We start from the raw sequence: 6,000 nt of genomic DNA on the forward strand, positions 1-6,000 counted from the left end.
TCATAGCATGGTGATAAATAGCATCACCTCATAAAGAACTTCCCTTTAAGCCTCTGTAAAAGGGATATTTTTCTCCAAGCAGCTGGTTTTTTAAATGTATTTTTTCTCTGTGTCAAGGTAAAAACAAAGCAGCTGAAACTAATCAAGGAAGTACTTTCTCATTCAAAGGAGAGAGTGCCTGTAAGGGAACCACCAAAGAAGAAATGGAACAAGTAGGATTAACCGTTGGGAACAAAATGGCATCATGAGTCATGGTAACTATGAGGTTTGGGTGAAGTAAGCAAACAGTAGTCAGTGGCAGACAAGAAATGAGTTTGTGCTATTCATCACAACCACCCCAAAATAAATGAAGTGTTCTATATTTATACCACCTGAGGACCTGACTGGAAAACTGTAATTGTATGAAATTCAGACAGTTCTACAAAAACCACACATGACAGTCCAAAAGCCCCTTACCCAGTGGTGGGACCAAAATTTTTAGTAACAGGTTCCCATGGTGGTGGGATTCAAACTGTAACGTAGCGCCAATGGGGCTGGGCGGGGCACGATGGGAGTGTGGCCGGGCATTCCGGGGCGGGGCATTCCTGGGCGGGGCTGTGGCAAGGACGCAGCTGCTGCGCCGGTCCTTGGGCGGGAAACAAATGCACGCAGGCGCAGGCTGGCCCGCACGCCGGTGCACCTCCTGCTAGACTGCTTCAAGTTCTGCACGCTACTGCTGAAAGTATCATTGTGTTGGGGACCTGAGCAACTTCCAGGCTCCCTGACTTTGAGGATAGCCAGGGATCCACCCTCAGTGTCCATGATTCCCAGTGGCAGCTGATGTGGTACCTTTAGGGCCAAATCTGCTACTCCCCTGCTTGATAGGGACTGCCCCTTTTACATCCCTATGGCTGATGAGCAGCTGGGATGCAGCCTTGAGCCAGGGGTCATGGTGGCAGCATAAATTGGGTTGTCCTGACAGGAGTTCTGTTTAAAAGACCTGTGTGTGTGAGTTGAGGGGAGTGCCTTAGGCCAACAAAGTCAGCTACCCAAACATCCACCCTCAGGAACAGGCTTCACTCTTTTGCAGGCCTCTAAGGCAAAAATCACATGGCAAAATCACCAATTAGTAACCTCCTCTCTGCACACACAAATAATTAGTAACCTACTCTCGGGAACCTGTGAGAACCTGCTGGGTCCCACCTCTGCCCTTACCCTCTACTCTGCATCTCTCAGTAGTACTTGCCTCACCTACATTGATTCTATTCAAAAGAGCTCTGTTGTTTATAAGCAGTTGTGATGGATTAGGCCAGTGGTGGGATTCAAACAATTTAACAACCAGTTCCAGTGGTGGGAATTCAAATAATTTAACAACTGATTGTTTACAAGCACCATTTTAACAACCGGTTCTGCTGAAGTGGTGCGAACCTGCTGAATCCCACCACTGTTAGGCCCAGGTAAAAGGGTTAATTTTTAGAAGGTGCAGAAAAGCTGGCCTTAGCAACACTTAATGTAAACGTAGACACCTCCTGATTGGCTGGCAGAGACGCAGTTAGCCTAGGGCCGCAGGTAGTGGGAGCTAGGGCTGCTATAAAAAGCAGGAAGAAGCCTGTCAAAGGGAGCTGGGGAATTGGGAGAGGGAGAACTCAGAGTATGGGAAGCAGACTGAGAGTCGGTGTGACTTAAAGAGAACCCTGTGGTTTCCTCAGAGTCAGTCGAAGGAGATAGTGTCTAAGGGCAAAGAGAGACAAAGGGGAATGAGGCAAAGGGGGCCTGTATTCTCAAATATCTCAGACTGAGAAGAGACAGCCTTGTTTCCACAAGAGGCTAAAGGCCTGGTTGATGGGAAACAAGGGCTTGTAACTGAAACAGCCAAACAAACTGCTTGTTCTGTAACATTTAAGAAGCATCTGCCTGGAGTAATGCTTATGTGCCTCTCTGAACCATCATACTGAGAAGAAAAGTTTATTAAATAAAATCCAGTTTTTGTGTTTTAAACATTCAAGAGCCTCTCTTTAAGTTGCAGTTATTTTGCTTCAGTTCATGGTGGCAGCATAAATTGGGTTGCCCTGACAGGAGTTCTGTTTAAAATACCTGTGTGTGTGAGTTGAGGGGAGTGCCTTAGGCCAACAAAGTCAGCTACCCAAACATCCACCCTCAGGAACAGGCTTCACTCTTTTGCAGGTCTCTGTTTGGAGTGGGTGCTGTTACAGCAGTCATCTAATTTGCTAATTAAATGCTAGACAGCTGAAACCAATAACAGGAAGCAACCCTTCAAATAAGGGTGTACAAACAATGATCATTAAGTCTTGTTTCTGTTCAGTGCTAATGCTGCTCTGTTCAGCGGACAAAATGCAAGACTGGGTTAAATACATATCTCAGTAGTGACAACCCAGCCTGCATTTTACATTCACTCTGGGTTCTGGTTTTGCCACCTTTGCTTCCCACTAAGTGGTGAGTTCTTGCATCTAGTTCAAAGAACAGAAGTTGCACAGAAGCTGTTTTGATGTGCGTGGGATCATCACATGCAAGCCACATGTGGCACCCAGTTGAAAGAGGCTGCTATTGCCAAGCAAGCCCTGCTTGAGTCACAGCATAACCCTCTATTTAGGCAGGGCTTTGTATGACCAGGTTACTAATTGGCTGAGCTGTTTTCCAGAATAGCCGCAAGAGGGCAAGCATGTGGCAGAAGGGAGCAATGACACAGTTCTGGCAGTCAGTTCAGCATGGAGAACATCCAGAAACAGAAAGTTTTAAAAGTACATGGGAGTAGTTGTGCCAACTTCATTCTTGAGCAATGTTCTCATATGGGACCCTAGGCCAGCCTGCACAGTCCCCCACTTGGCAGGAAAGGGTGACCAGGGCAAAGAAGGACAGAGCTCTTGTACTTTCAAAAGTAGAAAAGGATCCTTTCTCTGACTCCTGCTTATAGGGTTTTTTAAAATCCAATGCATATTTGCTGATTGGCTCCTTGGCAGGAGAGGAGAATAGAAACTATGGAGTGATTCGCTGACTCCAGCCAATTTATACTTAAAAAAAAATTCCATTCAAGAGTTTTGGTAGGAGCAGCTTCTTAGTCCCGTTTTGCAATGTCATAAGTGGAAAAAATGAATTTCCTTTTGTTTCTTTTGAATTAGGAGCGCCTTTGTCAAATGCTTTGCCAGAAACTGCACAACTCCATGTATTTTCAGCAGCACAGTAAATAAAGAGAAATGTTCACTTTTGAGGCTGTTAATTGGCCTCATGATTTCCAAAGCAGCTGATCAATGAGAAAAGGGACAGTTGCTCCTGCTTCTGTCAATAATAGCTTGATTTGTAGAAACCAGAAAGAGAGACATTTAATATCTTGGAGACAACATGACCCACTAATGTCTGCACTGACATATTTGTTTTAAGGACATGTGTGGTTATTGCAAGTAGACTAATACTGAAAAATCTCTCATTCTGCCTGAAGCTCAAGGTTTTAAAGGGATGTCACTTCACACATTCTGCGATCCCTCATCAAGTAACTCAACAAGTATAGAAAAGTAATTGGGTAATTGACTGTCTGAAATAACTGAAAAAGGGACATAATTCTGAATGACAACTCCCTTTTTCACCTCTAGGAAAGCAATAAAAATCTGGGTGTCATATGATTCAAATGTCTCTGGTGAGACATATCCAGTACTTTTAAAGAAGTCCCACAGGCCCTGGTTGGTTTTGTAAACTTTGGCCATCCACTTACTTGAATCCCAGCAATAACAAAATACAGGATCCTCTTCACACAAATGCTAACCTGAGAAAGGTAGAAGTGTTTCAGCTGGGGTGGGGATTATACTGTTTCTAAAATCAGGTCATGACTTGCTTAAATGGCGAGAACAACCATTATTGAGCATAAGAAAGTGTTAGCTGGAAGCTTTTCCTCCATTGACCTTGTGTGGTCTTTGTTCAGAGTACTAAGGAGGTTCCAGAAGTAAATTAGCCTTTAAGCAGAGCCTGGGTTTTCTCTGACCCATTCTTAACTGGAGAGCTCTGTTGGAGAAACAAAGTGACATCTTCTTGAATAATACATCCATTCATTCCTGCTTTCTAAAATGCAATTTCTTTTAAGACTATAGTCCAAAGCTTTATTCATTCTGTGCTTTATTTATTCTGCCATAAACATGCATAGGATTGCATAAACATTCAAATGCCCCAGGTATGGCAAATCCACCGGTGTAGCCTTGGGCAACCTCCAGTGGTAAATTTCCCCCCACATTTGGTGAGGCTGTCAGTTTGGTTCAGCACTGAGTGGGTCAAATGCTTGCTGAGCAAGGGATTCTCAAAACTGCATGTGGAAAAATGCTGCAGATCCAAACAGATACATGCATGACTATTAACATCTCAAAGGACTATTTATACAAACAGCAAAAAGTTGGGTTTTTCTAAAAAAACATGACATTTATATAATTGGTGATAGACTGCAACTGTCTATGTGAGCAGCGCAGTGGCACAGCAATGACTGGGGGGGAGAGAAAAAATAGCGCTATTGGGCTGTGGAGGGAATACATGTGCACAAAAAGCAAAATGTGTCGCACTGTTTGAAAATATTGGTATTTGGCAAGTGGCAGTCACACAATCCAGTAATGAAGGAGTTAATGTTGTGCATGCTAATCAGTTAGTGAGGTCAGAAGTCAGTGACCAGGTAATTGACCCCCATTGGTCAGGCAGGTCTACATGCAGGTCAGGACGTAGGCAATAGGTATATATCCTTTGTTACTTTCTGCACATGCTCTCTAGTAGCTTAATAGCCATATGATAACCAGGCACAAGCTAGCTCTTGGAGCTAGCCAGTTAGAAAGATATTTTCTTGTTTTGTATCCAAGTTTACCCTTCCCTTCTTTTATAGCTAGTAAACTTTATTTTACAGTAAGCAACTGCCTCTGCCTCTTTATTGCGCAAACTCTGCATTTATAAGAAGGGTGATATAATTATCTCAACTATGATTCACAACAGAAAAAAAATGCACAGAAGCAACCTGGTGAACAGACCAAACAGTCTGTTGAAAAATTAACTGCATTATCACAACTGACAGAAAAGACAGGAATGAAACCAGTGGACAGCCAGGTACCGGCTAAAAAAGAATTCTGCAATCATCAATTAATATTCTTCTATAAGTGTCCTTTGTCCCTGGCTCTTCCATTGTATTTTATTAAATTGTATTTTATTGTGTTTTCATTAAATTGCATTAAATTGGTTTTTAAAGCAATTTCATCTGGATAGCGTGGACACAGTTCTTTAGAGAATTGGAAGTGCTTACAATAAATAGTTCTTACAAGAACTCCATGAAGCAGGTCACCATTAATGATGATATCTGGCTGAGAAAGGGTGGCTTATCTAAAGTCATCTAGCAAATTCATAGGAGATCTGAATTAGGGACTTTCTAGTTCACAGCTCAGTCTGTGGACCAGCAAGACGAGGCTTGCTACTTCACATTGATGCTACTTCCAAATGCATAATTTGGCCCTAAATGGCAGTCAAGAAAGAAATGGGTGTTCATTTGGTGTAGGGTTGGTGAGCACGTATTAGCTCCTGCATCTTCTCTTGCATCTTCTACCTGACCAAAAGTGTCACCCTAGAATGCTTTAAAGCCTTGGTAAGGGAGAAATAGACAAGCATAGTGTTTACTGCCCTGGGCTTCTTGGAAGAAAAGCAGGATTCAAAAGCATAATGCACAACTACAGAAGTTTTTTTTAAGGAGGCAGCCTCACTTCTGACTATGAGATAATGTTTGAGGCAGTTCTTTCCCCCTCTGGAGCTCTTTCTCAGCTTCTCATGCTCACAGTTTGCAAGAACCACAAAATCATTGTCCTGACATTTTATTGGTTTTGATTATTGTAATTTTCTTGACACTGATGTAGGCCATCTAGGGGATTGTTCGTCATATGGTAGGGAGTACATTTTAAATTAAAATAAATGCTATTTGTCCCATATAGCCCACCAGCTTCCTTTGAGCTAAGCACACTGATTTTTAATTGAAATATTTTAATTATTTTCTCATGT

This window comes from Sphaerodactylus townsendi, linkage group LG03 (genome assembly GCF_021028975.2).
Source record: "Sphaerodactylus townsendi isolate TG3544 linkage group LG03, MPM_Stown_v2.3, whole genome shotgun sequence".
In the NCBI taxonomy this organism is placed as follows: domain Eukaryota; kingdom Metazoa; phylum Chordata; class Lepidosauria; order Squamata; family Sphaerodactylidae; genus Sphaerodactylus; species Sphaerodactylus townsendi.